At 37.0% G+C, this 19,274-nt stretch overlaps 1 long non-coding RNA gene across 2 annotated transcripts in view; it reads right to left on the reverse strand.

Moving 5' to 3' along the window:
• Positions 1-491: 491 nt before the first annotated feature.
• The window catches only part of LOC139826434 (uncharacterized), a 31,317-nt gene continuing 12,534 nt past the window's right edge, over positions 492-19,274 (reverse strand). Inside the window, exons 2-4 of one of the 2 annotated variants that reach the window (XR_011736487.1) lie at positions 11,857-11,910; positions 8,824-8,866; positions 492-2,591 (exon numbers count right to left, since the gene is read on the reverse strand). This is a non-coding gene — a long non-coding RNA (uncharacterized lncRNA). Of the gene's footprint in view, positions 2,592-8,823; positions 8,867-11,777; positions 11,911-19,274 lie in introns of both variants that reach the window. The other variant, XR_011736488.1, reaches the window with a different exon arrangement.

Below are 19,274 nucleotides of genomic sequence, written 5' to 3' on the forward strand. Positions count from 1 at the left end.
TGAACTAATGAATTTGGTAATGATTTCTAAAAGATGAACTCCTCGTCTTCTATTTTATGACTTTCCGGCAGAAATGGTAATAGTCAAAATACTAAAGATCATGGGGCTTCCTTTATAATTCACTTTGTAAGCTGATTTTCCTTCACTCTTTCATCCCCACTTTCTATTTTCTGTCAAGTGAGTAATTCTTTAAAGAGGCCAAGGTGACTCACTCAAACTTGGCCTCAAGGCAGCTTCCTGGATAAAACTTAGACCCCCATTTAATTTACTGCAAATTTATTCGTCATCATCTGTAGTGATTGCCTTTGATTCACAGTTTAAAAAAATGTAACCCAACAATATTGTTCTATACAAATTTACAACAGTCTCTATTTGAATTATAGATGAGATAATTGTGGAAAAGTGACTTAGGATCACAAAACTTATAAATTTTTAAACCATCTATATTTTAAAAATTATAGACAGTCTAGTGTCTATTTATATTAGCTTTATTTAAATACATATGGGCAGCAATCGTGCTTGTATTTGTCTTAGTAAATAAAATAGTTACCACTAAGAAATGTACAATTTCATTACGGTATACATATTGCTTATACATGATTGGAGAGAATAATGTTTGTGGAAAAGTGGGTAGTGACATAGAATAAATGAAAAATGTGAGATACATAATTACAACTTTCAATTTGAGAAGAATGTGTAATTAATGGTTATGCATCTGTAGATCACTAAGAAATACAACTAAATAATTACACATCACGTACATAGAACAGAAAATAGCAGGATAGTTCCACCAAATCAGTTGCTACTTTTGCATTCACCAACATTCATTTTAGCTTCATTAAAGTCCAGGTGTGTATACATTAGTATTATCGACAAGCGAAGGGCCTTTCCTTTTTGATTGTGAGTTTGTGCCTGGTTCACGTTGAAACAGCTGGAAAGTTTCTTTCAGGTGGTTTTGTAGCTTGAGTAAAACCACTTTTGTGGTTAGTGTCTAATTTTCTTTAGACGTATGTTCATCTGTAAAACAGGATGAAAATTGTTCCACAACTAGTTCCCACGGCACCTGCTTCCAGCAACTGAGCAATCCAATTATTCCATCTTGAAAATGGATGTTTCAGTTGATATGAAATAAAGCTGATCTTTTAGTGTGGATGTTTCTGGGTTTGATCCTTCATAATGAATGTCTGTATGGATGACAGGTTCAATCATATAAAAATGCATGCATTTACATCTGTGACTATTGGTAGCGTTCTCTATGGAGAGAACATATGCGGTTTTCCAGCTGGGGATAAAAATATTTAGCCTGTAACTTCACTGGGCGTTGAGCAGATATGTGTCTCATGGACCCAGTACTGCAAAGTGCAGGTTGTCTCCCATAGTCACCTTTTCCACCTTCCTGGGGAGTCGGGGGCAGCCAAGGGTGATGAGCAACTTCGGGACTATGCCCTGTGCTTCCTAGCAAGTTAACTTCACAGAATCCCTATTTCCTTTTCTTCTAAGCTGGCTGCTGAGCTTTAGCATATTATATGTTGCAAAGTAATTGAAAGTATGAACTAAAATGTGCCTGTCCTGTCTTTCAATTTGTATGGAATAAAAAAATCGAAGGAGGCTAAAACCTCTCAAAGCACCAGCTATACCACAGTCCAGCTTCTAATGAGCCTGAGTAAATTTGTTATTTGAATGCTGTTAAACAATTAAGCATTTTTTCTCATGACTGTTTTTCCACTCTGAGTAAACTCTACAGAGCAAAGGTATATTATGTATAATTTGTTATTTCAGAAATAAACATAGAAGAATGGAAATAACTCAGAAATTAGCTGGACTGATAAGTAATCCTGTACAAGCATGAGCTTAACAGCTGGAACAAAGTTCGAAAGAAGATGAAGCCACTATCATTCTTGTTATGAAGGCACTGAGCGCCTTGTTGCCTCATGTCGTGACTTTGTGATGAACGTCACGTAGCAGAGGGAAGGGTTAGGACAGTATCTGCAGCCTGTTATATGAAAATATTCCAAACTAAATCGCTGTAAACAGAAGTCTATGTGTGACCGGAGGGTGCCTGATCTATTGTGCCAGTGTGGTCACTGCTACCAATTATGGAAGAATCTGAAATGCCTTTATCGTTTTAGTTTTAATAACACTTTTATAAGAATGTGCAGTAGTTCTGTGCCTGGAGCATAAGATATAGAGTGTCTATGTGACCTATCACTGAATGTTATCCATTATATGAGGAAACTGATCACGGATCTGCTATATCCTTAGTAGTGTAACCTTTCCTTCTAGGAACACTGAAACAAGATGACAAAATCCGAAACCAACCAGCAAATAAACAAAAGCCACAAAACCAAAACCATGACACTTCATTTCTCCAAAAAGTCTCATTTTTTTTGGCAACTGAATCACGAAAACACACAATCACGAACAGAAAAGATCTGTGTAGAAATCTTTTGAGTAATGCAGATAATCACTGCTCTGTTTATGAGCAGCATTCGTGGTATATCCTGGGAAGGCCAAATCTTGTCTCCTCTGATGGAATTTTCTTTTGAGATAAGCTTCTCCAGTTCTGTGATCATTTCGTGTAATTGATCCTACTAAAAAAGAGATAAAAATCCATACTAGTGACCATAAGCAAAACAATAAATACAAATGTGTATTTTCTAGAATGATCCAGTTATCTATATATAAGAATGTGGCAAATAGAGAGAAAAGCAAATGCAGATGAAATAACTGAAATTCATTTGTCAAGAATTCTGACTTTACAGATTTTAGTTTGTTAACACTTTTACTCTTTATTTGTTTCACTTTCAGGTAGTAAAGGTAAAAGGAAGGAAACTGTACATAAAGCCTGTCATGCAGTGGTTGCATGCTTTTTGTATTTCTCTAATGCTAAATAAAGTTAGTTTGCTGAAAGCTGTGGTCAGTACTTCTATATTTATCGAATTAGTATCAAGTGTTCTTTAATAAAGAGCAAACCAGGAAATCTGTGCAAGTTCTTACATTGCTGACAATCACAGTTAAAAAGAAAAATAGACAACAATGTCAATTTTATTGCTTTTATTGAAATGAATTTAATCTTGATATTCTAGTATAGCTAATTCTGAATTTGTATATACAAATTTGACATAGTGCATGTGAATTTTTTCTTTTTTTCCTCCAACATAATAAGCATAAACAAAACCATAGTAATTTATAATGTGTATTTCTTGGTGCATTCATTAGCAGATCTGAAATTCTGTAAGGGTCTGCCAAGTGTGCATATCCAATTAATGTGAGTTTTAATTAACCTTTTTTATCATGTATATCTTTGAAGACAGCATTCTGGTACTGTTTCTGAAAGGACTAGACTGAGAATGGAACCTTACAAATCTAAAAAGCTTCCAGTTCCTCCTGAACTTCTGTAACATTGCTTGCTTACATTTCAAATCCGCTCTGCTGATGCAAATTAAGAAATCTGTGGCTTTTGACTAATCACCACAGGAATACAAATAACTTATAATATTAACTTTTATTGCCCTGTTTTTGTTGGTGAGCACTGCGTTTTGCAAGAAACCCTAAATTTCTGATTAGTGCAGTTTGTCTTATCTTTAATGACAGGGAAAAGAACCAGGTCACACAGAACAGCACAAAACTGCCGTGTCTGGTTTTAAGGCCACTTCACCAAAAATTAGCGTAGTGATGTAGAATGGTTCAGATTTGAAGTGACCTTTAAAGATCATCTAGTCCAACCACACTGCTGTGTGCAGGGGCATCTTTCACTAGACCAGTTGCTCAAAAAAATCCACAAAGTAATATATAAACCCAGTGTTTTATACATAAAATATAAAACCAGTGTTAGGTACCTAAGATGCCAGGGGTCTTTATAACAGTTCTTGCACATCTCACAATGGGACAAAGCCAACTGGTGTCCACAATGAGCACATGATAAGAATTGTTATTGTTGGTTAGTTGGGAGGGCTGATTTCTCCCATGTGTGTTAGATGTCTTTTTACTTATGTGTGGCTTCAGGAGGACGTCTTCATCCACCTTAGCGCTGTGGCTGCTCTCCTGGAAACACAGACATCCTCATTTTGGAGCTGAGTGGCACACGTCTTAAATCTAACAGAGAAGTGCTACCTGCTTTTCATATGGTTCCTTCTGACAAAGCATCCCCCTGTTTCTTGCTAGCTGTGATACAGCTGCATGGCTAAGGGCAAAGGATGGAAAGGAGTGACTTAGTGACTGAGTCTATTCTATAGTCTATAGTCTGTGTGGTCCTAGCCTCCAGGAAACATTTGTTGGGCTAGGAAAATAAAATACACAAAAGCCTTAAAGTTTGCGAAATACAACTGTTTTTCAGGTGTTATTTTCATTGTGTGATTGCTGCCAGGTGAATTCTCCAGCGGCTGAACCGACAACAGGGTTACCTCTCCTCTGGCTGTGCGCAAAAGGAAGGAGGTGGCTGGTACTGATTTTTGAATCCTTAAGGTTTGGTGTAAGTGTTAAATTCAGTCTCAGAACACTATTGTATTGAACTCCTTGGGAATTTCATGCAGGAGATGATACTATTTTTGAATCCCAATAAGAATCAGATGCAAGCAAAGCCCAGCGCTATCAGGAGAAGAGCGCTGGAAATTAATAGGAACATAACTGCTGGGAATATTCAGGTAGAAGTTAACTTCAATGCTTTTCCTGTGTTAACCAAAGGTTAAGCAGGGATTTCCAAGGTTCCTGTTTAGATGAATCGACTCTCTTAGTCCCAGATGACAGCTGAGGTCCCTTTTCTACCTTTGCTCTTTGCATCTTTTCCACACATCCGAGCAGACAGCCCAGCAATGCCGTGTGCTGCCCTGTAGACCTCTATTGGGGCCACTGTTGCTTTCATTGTGGGCTTTAGAACCGCTTCCACTGGGTACCTGATCAGTTTTTCTGGTCAAACTTCATATTTTTCTTCTTTTGAGAACACCTACACACAGGTGGAAACAGCAATTCGGGTATTTTTGACAGTAATTTATTCTGCTCAGATGCTGCTTAAAATTCTCTACGACAGGATTTATATTTACATTATAGTTTCAGTTTTAGCAATGTTCCTGGCAGCAGGGAACAGAGACTTGCTGATGGAAAGAAAATAATTATCCCTTCTTCCTTTTGCCAAAAATCATGTTTCACCCTTCAAAGACAGCACAGTCTTGTTCTTTAGTTTGTTTATTGTTTAGGTATAACTGGAGCTGAGCTACTAGTCTGCTTCCAAAGCTCATCCTAACTCTACAGGGATACTTCTGGTAGTGCAAGTGAGAGGTTGACAAGCAACAAAGCCATTTTCTTTAGCTAGGCCTGTATACCATCAGAATTAAGAAATATCTGCAGTAATGTTATTTCCTGCAAGAGTCAGGGTTGTATTTCTAACTGTGGTTCTGTGTTGCTGTCATCAGTTTTCTGACTCAGTTTTTGTATAAAGGGGATAACTTAACATTTAGCACAACTTTAAGCATTTTTTTAAAAATTATTATTATTTTTTGAGGAAAGGGGAGTTACAGTTGATTAACTTGTATTTTTGTATAATGTGTTGACACACTGAAATGAGAAACTCGTGGCAGCTATGTGTTACAGGGCTTGCACTGAGTTGTGTTTTAGAAACCAGTCGCACCATGACATGTATAATCTCATTACAAGGTTTTGGGGTTTTTTGGCCAACTAATGGCAGGCTACTTGGAATTGTTGCTGGGCTGGACATCAGTCTTCACCTGAGGCCCTGAGTGGATTCTGTGGTATACTGCTGTGTAAAATTCTTTATATTTTGAGGAGATTAAAATGCTGTAATTGGAAGCAAGTTCAACACCTGTATCTTAAAATCTCCTAAGTGGTCAATGGCTTACACTTGGTGTAACTCTGCCATGGACCTAGGGAATTGCAAGACACTTGGGCAATCCAAGAGGCAAATTACAGCCCCTCGGAGCTGTTTTGTTTCATACTGGGCAATCCAGATCATTCCAATATCTGAAGCTGAAAGATTATGGCACAAGAACATGTAGATTTGTCTTAATTACACCTCACTATGTGAGGAAAGTAGGAAGAGCTGAGATGGGTGAAGCAGAGGTGGAGGAGATAGAGGCACAGTGCTGCACACCTGTAGTTCTGGAAGAACCTGATTTGTGTTTCTCCATGCTGCTGTTAAAAGGAGCACTAGCTAGACAGTATTTTTAAACACTGAATCTATCTGTGAAGCTATTTTTCTTAGAGCAGGATTAGAAACATCACTGAGGAGCCTGGGCCGACTGTGAGTGACAAAGTGAGAAAGGGAGTTTGAAGTTTAAGTAGTTGAAAGCAGAGTGCTGCAAGAACTAAAAAAGCAAAGAACACCCAAAGAGACTTCATCTTTTGAAGATTCTGAATTTCCAGGTCTAGTAGCACTATACAAACTCACTTCTGCAGTCATTTAAGGTAACTGATTCCTGATTTGTTCTTCAAACTTTAACTTCTGCCTCCTATACCTTTTAGAAAAACATTTGTTTAGCTGTCATACTTTTAAAACTGTCTAATTTTTAAACTAAAAACAATCCGATTTTTAATAGTATGTATACATTTTGTCGAGTAATAGCACAGTTGGCTAAAATGCTGCCATTGCCTGATTGTTTTTCTTCTTCCAGAACAAGAATAGCTGCCAAACATTTGCATTCATATTTGTAAGTTTAGTTCCATGTATACAACATGGTAGGTTGAAACTAACTGTGTAGCAGCAAGACCACAGAAATGCAGATTTTAGTGGGAACATAGTCTTCTGAGTATGCTCTCAGGGCTCAGGATGCCCTTGTGCATCTTGTGTTGATGTGCGTGGAGATGGGGTTTTGCTGGTCATGGTTCCCATATGGGGTAGGTTAAGATATTCGGAATTGGTGGAGTTGCTGTAGTGCTGTGTAATTAGCATAAATATTCCTTTATTTACTAAAAGGCCTCTAATTTTGCAAATGACTAAAATTAAAAAAAACAACACCCAAAAAATTGCAGTTGAAGGACTGCTAATATTTCTTAGAAAATTTGGTCCAGGAGAGGAAGGACACTGAAGCCAGGACATGTCTTTTATTACCAGGGAAATTACAAGTTCTAGTTCCATTTACAACTTTCACAATCAGATTTACATTACCATTTATGCCCTGCATCTTGTGGTATGATTACCATTACGTTGTGTTTTTTTTTTTTTTAAGTAAAACCCTAGTTTAAATTCGTAGGGATCACAGGAAAAGAATCTTCATCATCAAGTAGAAATGAAATATGGACTTTGAATCTCCATCTTTAGTGGTCTTATGTATAATTTTCATTATTTTATTCATAGTTCTAGTTGCAACAGTAAGATCTAACAGAATTGGTTTCCCTTCTACTGAAACATATTAAAATTTTTGAAGCAGTTCCAGTATTTTTGATTCTTCTGGTCAGTATTTCCTTAAACTACTTGAAGCAGTAAAAACTTATTATACTACATTGCTCTCTGCCTTCTTTGGACTCTGTTTTTTTGTAGTTCCTCAGACCGACCTTAATCTGCAACAGACAGTCTGCACATAGCTTTTAGTTTTCTAACCTTTTTGATCCACTGTGCAGTTTCATGAGTGTTCTTACATTTTCTGTAGTTCTGAAAAATTTCTATATTGAAGTTGCTTTGTGAATATCATAATTTGCAGATGACTCTGAACAGAGGCAATTTTTACTAGTAGGTCAAAAAAAATATGTCCAGGAACTCTCTAATCATTTTGCTGTATTTTTCCCTAGAATTCTCAGGAATCTTCCAAGGCAAACTAGGTAAGTTTGAGGTGATCTGAAGCTCACTGAAGTCAGTGGAAAGATTTCCATTGACTTTAAAGATCTTTGGATAGTAGCGTACTTATTCAGTAGACATGCGTGTATGTGACTTAGAGAAGTCCAGAAATCCACAGATGAGGAGATTTATACTTTAAAAGTATTCCTTTAAGAAAAAAACAAAACCAAAACCAAAACCAAACCAAACCAAACCAAACAAACAAAAAACCACACTGTTTTGACATTGTCAACAGTGAAATATAGCCAATTAGGGAACTGAAAATTATTTAATTAATGCAGTTAACTTTATAATAGACAAAAGTGAATTACTGCACATCACCTCAACAGGACAGTTTTAAAAATAGTTAAATCCTAGATTCCAAGGCAGTTTAATTTTCTTATTGTAATGAACAAATTTAACGCTTGAATGTGTCCTAGAAATAGTCATTCCAAGGCAATTTTATATTCTTGTTGTTGTGAATTTTTGATGCATGAATCTGTCCTAGAAATAGCACTGTTTGGAACAGAATACACAACATTTAAATTAAAAAAAGTGCTTAATCCTGTACCAGCCACCAAGACTCTTGAAATGTAAATTGGAATCTGGAGGAGAGAGAAGTGATAATTCAGGATGGAAGGAGTCAATTGGAACTGCTTATTTTTATGGATTCCCTTGGGTGCTGGCAGATGTAAAGTTTCAAGGAAGAAGGAAAGAAATATTATGGAAAATAAATAGTATATACCAGTCTTGATAAAGCTGTTAAGATTTCAAATGTTTTAAATGAAAGCAAATAAAATATATTTAAAGTTGATTGTTTAATTATATCTTGTCCTCTTTAAATACATAAAGGTATATTTGTATAGTAAATATGCATCAGGTATTTAGTAAATATGCGTCGGGTAAATAATCTGTTTTAAGTGATTTATATGCAGGATACCTCTTTTACAATATGCTTAGTTTTTGTCTATATGTTTTTCCATTTTGCAATGAAATTTTATAATATCAAAGATGAATTTAAGCAGAGGTAAAGAAAACAAATTCTTGTTCACTTTACTTACGCACAATAAATGCAAAAGTGCACCAGTTGTACTTTTCTTCAACCTGAAAGGAGAAGTGTTTTGCAAGCTGTTAAAGCACAGCATTAAAGCAGTTAAATGATTTACATGTAGTAAGCTCTAGTCATGTATTTAATTTTAGATTTATTTTCTTGGTTTTAAACATAGTGGAACTGTCCCAGATTGAGTTTCTGGCGTTTTATTCTGCCTACCCATTACATTCTGGCCTATGGGAAGGTGCTGGAGAGACAAATCACTACATATCCTATTTTTAGCTAAGATAAATACTCCAACAAGATGGTCTTTCTAGAAAGCTGAAAGAAGGACACACAAATCTCAGTTTCTCACTATAGGATTTTTACATGAAAAAAATTTTGGTGAGCTGTCATTGGCTATGACTGGTATAAATACTTATTTGGCTCACAGTTAGAATTGTTCTATTGGGGTAGTTACAAAATGACCAGAAAAAATTCTCAGGCTATTCACCTTCTTTGTCATCAAAAGTTTGCAGAGTCAATGTCTGTGTCAGGTTTTCCATCTGCGGGTGTCCATGTACTCACAGGACAGAAATAGTCACCTTACCTATGTTGAGATAGCCTGTCTAAAAGGAAATATGCCACACGCTAGAAATACTTTCCTTTCGAATACAGGGGATCAGTGTAATTAGCTGAGATATAAGTACCAAACACATATTATTTGTTCGTGTAACACTTCAGGTGTTACACAAGGAACTTGCACCACAGCGCTTTGAAACCACCTCTGAATCATATTTAGAGCTGTCTCAATTCTTTATTATGAGTAATTTCTCTCTGGTATTTTGCTTTTCTTCTTACAAATAATCAGTGAATAATTATGGTATTTAACTAGCTTTGGAAAAATTCCAATGTGCATGGTAAATACTTAATACCTAAAATTCTTTTCAAGGAATCTTTTCACTGTTTGACTAGTTCTAATTAGGTTCCTTGTGACTGGATTGATCACAAGTTGGTTTTGGACAACCTTAGAGCAAGCATGTTTGCGAAAAGTCAAGAGGCATCATTTATATTTAAAGGGCTTATTTGTTTTGCAAATGTCAACGAATGCATGTTATTGCACAGGGTTTATAGCTCCCATGCTGTGCTTCCAAGTTATTTAGTAGAATAACTATTATGCTGTGGTCTCTGATTATGCTTGAATTTTTTGACAGATTTTATTGCATCATCTGTAATATGTCATAGCATTTTTATTATATCAAAGGCATACTTTATCAAAGTGCCATAATCACTTTGATATAATAAAAGGCCTTCCAGTGCTGAAATCTCTAAGTAGCGGTACAAGATTCAGTCCTTATCAATTGCATAATGACAAAAAAAAAATCACAGCAAAACGAGTCTACAAGACAAATCATAGAATCGTGGAATCATGGAATAATTTCAGTTGGAAGAGATCCTCAGGGTCATCGAGTCCAACCATAACCTAACCTAACTCTAGCACTAAACTATGTCCCTAAGAACCTAATCTAAACACCTTTTAAACACATCCAGGGATGGTGACTCCACCACTTCCCTGGGCAGCCTGTTCCAATATGTGACAACTCCTTCTGTGAAGAATTTTTTCCTAATATCCAATCTAAACCTCCCCTGGTGCAATTTGAGGCCATTTTCTCTTGTCCTATCACTTGCTACATGGGAGAAGAGACCAACACCCTCCATTCTCCAACCTCCTTTCAGGCAGTTGCAGACAGTGACAAGGTTTCCCCTCAGCTCCTGTTCTCCAGGCTGAACAGCCCCAGCTCCCTCAACTGTTTCATCTGCCTGTTCAGCAGCTTCTAGGGGTGTGGATCACTCTCTCTGTCCTGACACGTGGAAAGGTGTTTCTTGTCAGCCTGCACCGGGTCTGGCTGAGCTGGAGGTAACGTTCTCCACAGCAGCCCCTACGGTGCTGTATTTTGGATTAATGTCTAGAACAGCATTACTAAGACACCAGGTTTTGGCAGTTGCCGGTCAGCTCTTGCACAAAGGCTTTCTCCATTTCCCATTCTGTCCCACCAGTAAGGGGGATGGCGTGGGGCAGCAAGATGCTGGGAGGGGACACAGCTGGGACAGCTGACCACAGTTGACCAAAGTGAATAGCTTTAATCTTCGAGTTCCTTCCATACAAGGCTCTTGCTTCACCTATTAGACTGTTCTTTCCTCAACCCATAATTATTGTTACTTTCTATTTCCTACCTGTCTTGCAAAAGAGAGCACTGAGTCAGCAGCTGTACGGGTGCTTGGTGGTAGACTGGGGTCTTTCCATTACACAGACATATTTACCTGAGGTGAAATTTCTCTCTTAAAGCCCATCCATCTTATAAAAACAAAGATCAGTTTTGAAAAATATGTTAAATCTCTGTTTTCCTTTTATGTTTTTCCCAGGTTTTTTTATTCTTTTGGGATCCATAGTGCCAGTGAAATAGCAAAAGCTTTCCTATAGCATTCCTATGGGAAAGATTCTTTTACCAGACCTTTTAAAAATTCTGACAAGTTGCACATCGGTTCCCAACAAGCAGATTCCAGGTTCATTTAAACTACACAATTTACTGGTTAGTAAGCAAGCTACTTTCATCTTATGGAGGAAGTTTCTTACTATCCTTTTGTACAGAAATATTTAAGAAATATTTCCAAAAGAAAAAAAAAATCAGTGTAAAATCTTTATTTTAGGTCTCCCAGTAAAGCTCAAAACTAACCTCCATGTGCACATTGAATTCAGCTGAAGAACAACATGGTATTTTCAATATATAGCATTCATTAACCAAGATAACCTACAGGGATTAGCCATGTGACTGACAGCAAATGATTGGATAGTTTGAAGCACGACACAAAGAATTTCAGATTTAGTCTGAGACTCTCCTGAAAGTAGCTGATGCTCTGCATGGGAAGATGAAGGTGGAGCAAGGTTAAGGATCAGTTTGGAAGGCTATTGAAGATTATGCTTACATAGGTTGTCAGGGAGAGGCAACAATAGTTGTAGAAATGCATCACTGTGGAGGTGCTCTTCCGTATGTAAGAGGTTTACCTTTTTTTTTCCAGATAGTAGACAAAAACACCTTCACGATTCTTGCTTGCATACCTGAGCAAAATACTTTTGGTTAGACCACTGTAGCCAAAGAAGCCAAAGGTACTTTGTAAAATAAGTGCATATTATTTTTAACTATCTTTGCTTCCACTCTCCTGTTTTCCCAACTGCCCAAACTGAAGACCTTCTGGAAAGACTGACTGATCTTGGTGTGGTTGATGATGCTTTCTTTTCTTCATCATCCTGGTTTGTAAGATCTAAAATTAAGGCCTTTTAAGTTAAGTTTTTCTTTCTGGGAGCTCTAACTTTCTTCATATCTTTGTTTTGTCTCCTTCTCTGGAGACATTCAAGACCCGCCTGGACACGTTCCTGTGTGATCTACTCAAGGCGTATCTGCTTTAGTGGGTGGGGTGGACTAGACGATCTCCAGAGCTCCCTTCCAACCCCAGCCATTCTGTGGTTTTGTGACACTGTGATATCTTTATCTCTCAATATAGCACTGTGAACAATACGTATCGTACAAGAAGGATCTGCAAGACTTCACCATCTTTGTTGCAAGTCATGCAGACACAAGACTGTACGAAGATATTTAAACTATTAGTGGAAGGTTTGCTTGCTCCTTGAGTCTAATTGTGAGTGTGACTTCAGAGCTAAATACACCTGGACTGTTGTTAATCACAGGAATGAGTCATATCATTTGTGCCATAGTGATCTCCAGATGATCTCTTGTATTTTTCAACATGCATCAATTACAGTGCCATGAGCAAAAGTATCTGCAGAGATAATTAATGTCATGCTTCTCTGTATGTTTACTGTCTTCGTATCTATGTCTAAGCTAGTCATCCAGAATTTCTTTAGCGGAGAAAAATAGTGCCTTTGTAGTCCAAGTCCCCTCTGTCGTTTTTGTTTTTCTTTCCTTCATGTCTCTGATGTTCTACAATCTTGTGGACTATGTGGACCCCTCTTTTATCTTGTCTATCACAGAGATACTTCCAAGCCCTTTTATGAGTTTCATAACTCACACAATCACACCTTTTATCTAGATGTTTAATTTCAGGTGTCCGTATTCAAAAGTGATGGCTAACATTCTTAAAGATTATTGGCAACAACTCTGAAGTTATCCTTCCTTTCCATTATCTCTACCCACCCAACCTCCTCCCCAATCTTTCCTTCCTCATTTTCTTCAACAGATTTTACAGGATTAGGCTGCTTAAGGACAGGGAGATGTCACTTGTTTAAGGCCGAATTAGCTTGCTGTCAGAGATACTCTTGTTCCTTATCTTGGACAAAAGAGAACTAACAGGGTATTTAATGGATAAGACATTTCCTTCTCATGAGATAGATGTTAACAAGTGCAACTATACAGGAAGCTATTTCTTTCACTATCACAAACTGCATTAACTGCATAATTTAAGAGGAAGAATTTGCTTTGACAAGCAATGGGATCGGTGTCATGCTAAGGTGATATGCAGACTGTTAGAGCTGTTAGGATAAAATGACCTTTGAGGTTTTTGATTGGCTTAGCTTTTTGTAAGCTGCCACTTTGTTTGTTTGTTCATTTGTTTGTTTGGTTTTCATGCAATTGTATGCTTTGTTCTCTGTAAAATAAAGTTTGCTCAATTTTTCCAAAAAAATTGAGAAACTGGAACATAAAGACAAAATAACAAGAAGGAACAGAATCAATAGTACTGCTAGTTTCTCTTGGCTGATACATGCAAGAAAAGTGACTACAGAAGAAAGTAGGTTAACCAGGTGTGACGTTGCCCAATTCTGTAGAATTACTGAAGACCATGGAATGTGTGTGAGCTTTTGACCCTCAATACGAGTTTCCCAGATTTGCTAATAATAATTACACTGTATGCTGTAGATGACTGTATTTGGAAACTCCAAACAGACAATCAAGAAAGAAAAAAAATTTATTTTTCTCTCTATGAATTTTGCATATGACACTTCTTCATATTCTTAATGTGAAAATGCCATTACCTGTATTTTTCCTTCTCTCTATGCATTTCAAATTCTGTTATAGGGCTATAGTGATTTTTTTTTAATTTGACTTCAGTATTTCACACTGCAATCCAGTCACTCAACCAAAATCCCTTAGTATAAATTAAATATGATATTTACATATTCTTGTCTTTTGTTAAGACTGACTTTTCTGTAAAATCTAATGGCAGAACATTTGTGTTTAAGAAACACACATCTGATTTCTCAGAAAGTTGCCTAGTTTCACTCCAGTGGGATTACTTGTGTGAATTAGGATCATTATGAAAAGATGGGGAAATCAGCAAAAAAACTGTGAAGAACAAAGTTTGTGCAGTGTAGCATCTATCAGTAAGTGAACATGAGAAACTGTCACAGTATTATTTTTGCTTCCATGACTGTTTGTTCCTTGGATTTCTAGCTCTGTGTTTGTTGCTGTTTGTGTGTTCATTTACATTATAAATTAGACATTCTGGAATAAATCTGAAAGTTGTTAAAATAAGGCTACTACTTCATTAGATTTTGGCTCAGGCATAACACATAAACTATAACAAAATGCAGTGGTAAGGAAATAATGGCACTGTCTCCATACTGTATTTATTTTTCTAATGCAACATTTACAACCAAAGTTTTGTTTTTGTTTTTGTTTTTTCTTCCATTAAAAACTGAATCTGAAAAACAATGTTTTGCTTGTCATTTACATTAATATCTCAACAGTGCATAAAAATCTTTTTGTTTGAGAATTACAATGTAAGGCTGATGAAAATAAAGAACATGAGCAGTACACCATCTATCCCTCTTTTCTGGATCAGATAAATTACATTAAATGTCCTTTTTAATTGTTTCAGAAACTAGCGTTTACACTACCATGAATCCAAGCTCATGTTATGTTGTTGTTAACAAATTACTTACATAACATGTTTTGACAAACAATTTTCTGCTAACATTTGCCAAAAATAATGTTTTCACAGATAAGATACAGGAGAAAGAGACATATTTCTCTTATTAATATATTCACTTTACCAAAATGACTGTTTGTTATTTGCTGAAAGCTTTGGATAGAAATGAAAAGTTTATCATTTCACCCGTAATCAAAATAAAACACAATTGTGCCAAAATACCAATCCATTTTTTTTTTTTCTTACTTTGAATACAGAATTTCAAAGATGTTCACAGAAACAGTGATGGATTGATCTTTGGTTACTGTATTTCCTTTCTGCCAATATCTAAGTTACTTATACCCTTATTAGCATAGCTTCTGAATAACATGCAGTCCTAAATACTTACCTCTTCTGAGGTAAGATAATTGCTCATCATCATCTGCCTCCTGATAAGACCATGGGTAAGAAGTTACGAACATTGAAACAAGTTGAGCGTGTCCTAGAATGTCTACCTTTTTGTTGGTAGTGGTTTTGCTTGTTTGGTTTTGTAGTTGTGATTTTTTTGTGTGTGTGTGGTTTGTTTTGATTTGGTTTGGCGGGGCTTTTTTGTGCATTTTTTTCTTTTTAAGACAGTGAGAAGTGTTTCAAAAAATCAAGCTAAGCTTAGCTTTTGTGGAAAGGTGTATTCAGGAGCCAGATCAGCATGGATGGGCTTCAGGACCATCCATCAGGCTGCTATTGATCTGTGAACATTGGCGTATTCTCTGAGGCTACATAAAAATTACGCTATGGCTATGTAAACCTTATTCTGAAGCCCATCCCTATCTGTGCAATAATTTGGCAATAATCACAGATGCTCTCGTGTACCTGTCTGATCGGTGATCTCTACGTTTCTCTGTCATCAAGAAAGGAGGTTTTTGCTCCTGCCACTGACCCCGCGCAGATTGCAGATGAAGCTTGCGCAGCATACAGATAAGTTACAGATAAGTTAAATATGCTGCATAAGGTTAAAAAAGTGAAAGGGCCCAGGGTTGGATAGTTGCTAATCTTCATGTGTAAGACTGAGGAGTTGACTCAGCCTGACCCTGTGCTCCTGTCTATTAAATGGAGTCTCTGGATACAGTTCATTAACTGAATTTCTGGCTAGGGTTACAATTTGAATGGAGAATACATTTTTAGTTTCTCAAATTAGATCTTGCTTTCTGCACTGCTTCCTTTGCTGGCCCAGCAACTTCACATACCATATTAAGATTCTGACTATGTTATTTGTAGTTTATTCTTGTCTTAAAAGATTGTATTTAGCAAGACATGCTACATAAATGCATTGCTGTAGCTTCATTTTTTTTTCACATTTTGGCTTTTTGATACCTAAAACTCATACAAGGAGTTCCCCTGAAAGCCAGTAGTACCCTAATGTTTACTTCAGTTATTTATGGTAGTAGTGCCACCTGCCTTCTGTTTTGTTTGCAAGATATTAGATTTAGTAGTTCATAACTGCTGAATGGAAAAAAATCAATTGACATCTGCTGGTTCTGTAAGTTGCAGAAAAATGAAATGCAAGATGAGAAGAAACCCGTATTGATATAGGAAGATTTTTTCCTTACCAAACCAGGAAAGTGGCTGCTTGAGGAGAAAAAGTAAATAAATTTCTGTGTGCAAGCAAGCAGCAGAACTCTGAATGGTTATACCACTGGTTTTCTATTAAAATGATCATGCAGGTCAGATGAAGCTTCTGCTGTCATATAACTTTCATGGATATCCCTTAAAATAGTAATAAATTTGTGGCACGTTTTATTCATAACTTTGGGACACCATTATCATCACAGACATATTTGGTTATTTGGAGCTCAGAAATGTTTGTTGTATTTTCTGATAGTGAAGAAAATCAGAAGACTGCAGAAGGACTTCTCCATCAGGTGCATGTTTTCAATGAACACATATTTATGGCCTCCATCTTTGAGATACAACTCAATGTATTTATTCTAGGTAGCCAGAATAATTTTTCAATGAAAAAATATTGGCAGTCCCCCAAACCAGTGATATAAATGAAAAAAAATCTTAATTAGTGTTTAATTCAGACACAGCTAGTATATTCTGTTTGTACTGAGAAGATTTAAAATCAGAATCATCTTTCAGAAAGAGAACAGTGAAATATACAATTTCCTTCCTTCCTTCCTTCCTTCCTTCCTTCCTTCCTTCCTTCCTTCCTTCCTTCCTTCCTTCCTTCCTTCCTTCCTTCCTTCCTTCCTTCCTTCCTTCCTTCCTTCCTTCCTCCCTCCCTCCCTTCCTTCCTTCCTCCCTTCCTTCCTTCCTCCCTTCCTTCCTTCCTCCTTTCCTTCCTCCCTTCCTTCCTTCCTTTCTCCCTCCCTTCCTCCCTCCCTCCCTCCCTCCCTCCCTTCCTCCCTTCCTTCCTTCCTCCCTTCCTTCCTCCCTTCCTTCCTTCCTTCCTTCCTTCCTTCCTTCCTTCCTTCCTTCCTTCCTCCCTCCCTCCCTCCCTTCCTCCCTCCCTCCCTCCCTCCCTCCCTCCCTCCCTCCCTTCCTTCCTTCCTCCCTCCCTCCCTCCCTGAGGATAATTTGCAAAAATGAGCAGATGAGAGATGCATTATAGGAGATGCACAGATGCATTATAACCATGTTTCTCAGTCTTGAATTAGTTTTAGCCTTTGGTGTGCAGCTAGCTGTTGTAAGAATGAAAAATGTTTACGTTTACAAAAGTATTTTTAACAGGATGCAAGAGGGATCATGTTTGACAGATATGGCTGCTAAGCAGAAGGAGATAGTTCACAGAAGTGGTTTTAGGGCACATGGATGCAGAATTAATTCCGTAAAAAGATGCAGAAGGGTGGGCAGACCAGCTAAAGCACATCCTCAAGGGAGAAAAGAGGGAGCCAAAGCACTATGACATCTGGAGGGGTGGGTGAAGGAAGAAAACACCAGTCAATTTTCACTGCTCATTTCTCTGAGATTATGTGATTCCTAACTCACTCTGATACAGGTGAAATTAGAGAGGACCCTTTCTAGTGTGTTATGAAATCAATATATCAGCTGGAAACTGTGTATGGCTGTTGGATCAGTTTTCCACAAGCAGGAGGTGAGTTGTCAAGAAGGCAAAGCGTTCCCTGTGATTTGACAGGAGCTGAACGGAGATTTAGATGGTGGGTCGGACTCGATTGTCCATCGTTTAATCAGGTAAAAGGCAAGCAAAAAGAAACCCCAAAGCCATAAGGAATTAAAGGGCTTGCAGCCTCAACAAATAATCTAGTCCTTCTCTTCTCAAAGAATGATATTTATCCTAAATATTTACGTAGTTATCATCTTTCATGTAGTTTATAGTACTTCTGACTCTCAAGAAAAGTATTGTATTTCTTTCTGTGTGCAGTACCACTCCGCATGAGCTAAGCTGTTCAATGTCAGCAATTATCAGGGCCTCACCCTACAATGAAAAAGAAGCTGAGCTGGTCCTCTTCACTACCTATTATACCTGATGAAAGGAAAGTGCCCTTTGGGTCTTGCTTTAGCAGTTTCTCCTCTGAAGTAATCTCAGATGCAGTAATCTCAAACTTCAAGGTTTTCTTGTTGCCTAAACTACCTTTATTGGTATTTTCCCTATATAGGCTATGAAGTTGCTGTGTTACTGGTTATATATATCAAATTGTCAATAAAACAGTCTCTGCCTTTAAGTGCAGTTGTCAATTCTGAATGAATTTGAAAGATGTCGGCAGCAAAATTATGCAAAAGTACGAGATAAATTAATTGCCAATTATTAGCTCTTAAGCATTCAAACATTTTCTTTTCATGTCATTGAATATTTAATTATTTATAGTGAATGTTTATCCAGAAATAAAATAACAGCAATTATCACTGTAACTACAGATTTGAGTGACCCGATAAAGGTGTTTATAACCATTTTAAAGGTATCCATAAAAATATTAAATTCTGAATATTATGGACAAGTTTGTAGCATAAAATAACCTCTCAGTTTTAAAAAAGTCCAGGACACCCAGCAGGTGATAAAACAAATTAATACAATTTCAGTGCTCTTAAGTTTTCTAAGTATAATTTGTTTGCTAATTATTATGCAACTTGCAAAAACAATTATAAAGTAATAAATGATGTGGTTTTTTTTTCCCTGACAACTAACAGAACAAGATTGTTCTTGTAAACAAACAAACAAACAAACAAATAAATAAATAAGCTATTGTAATAAGCTGATCACTTTTCACTCTTCTACCTTGAGGTGTGACAAAACATATAGTAGGAAAACTTCAAGACTACAGTTTGAAACTAAGTTTATGCTGAAGATGAGGTGACAAGGAGATTCATTCAAAGGGAGACTGAGTGTGATGGGTCTTACATAGCTGACTGCATCCCAAATGCTGGAGTCAGTAGGAAAAGCCTGAATATAAACCATGCTGTATTTATCCGTATATTTCTTATAGGCCTGGATATAGACATGTAATCTAGATTTGTTATATTTTCAGTCGGAGAAGAACCCAGTCAAAGTAGTTGAGATCTGGACCAAGCATTAAAAAGTTCTCTGAAGGAACCTGTGGAAAC

The sequence above is a fragment of the Patagioenas fasciata genome, chromosome Z (genome assembly GCF_037038585.1).
Source record: "Patagioenas fasciata isolate bPatFas1 chromosome Z, bPatFas1.hap1, whole genome shotgun sequence".
NCBI lineage: Eukaryota > Metazoa > Chordata > Aves > Columbiformes > Columbidae > Patagioenas > Patagioenas fasciata.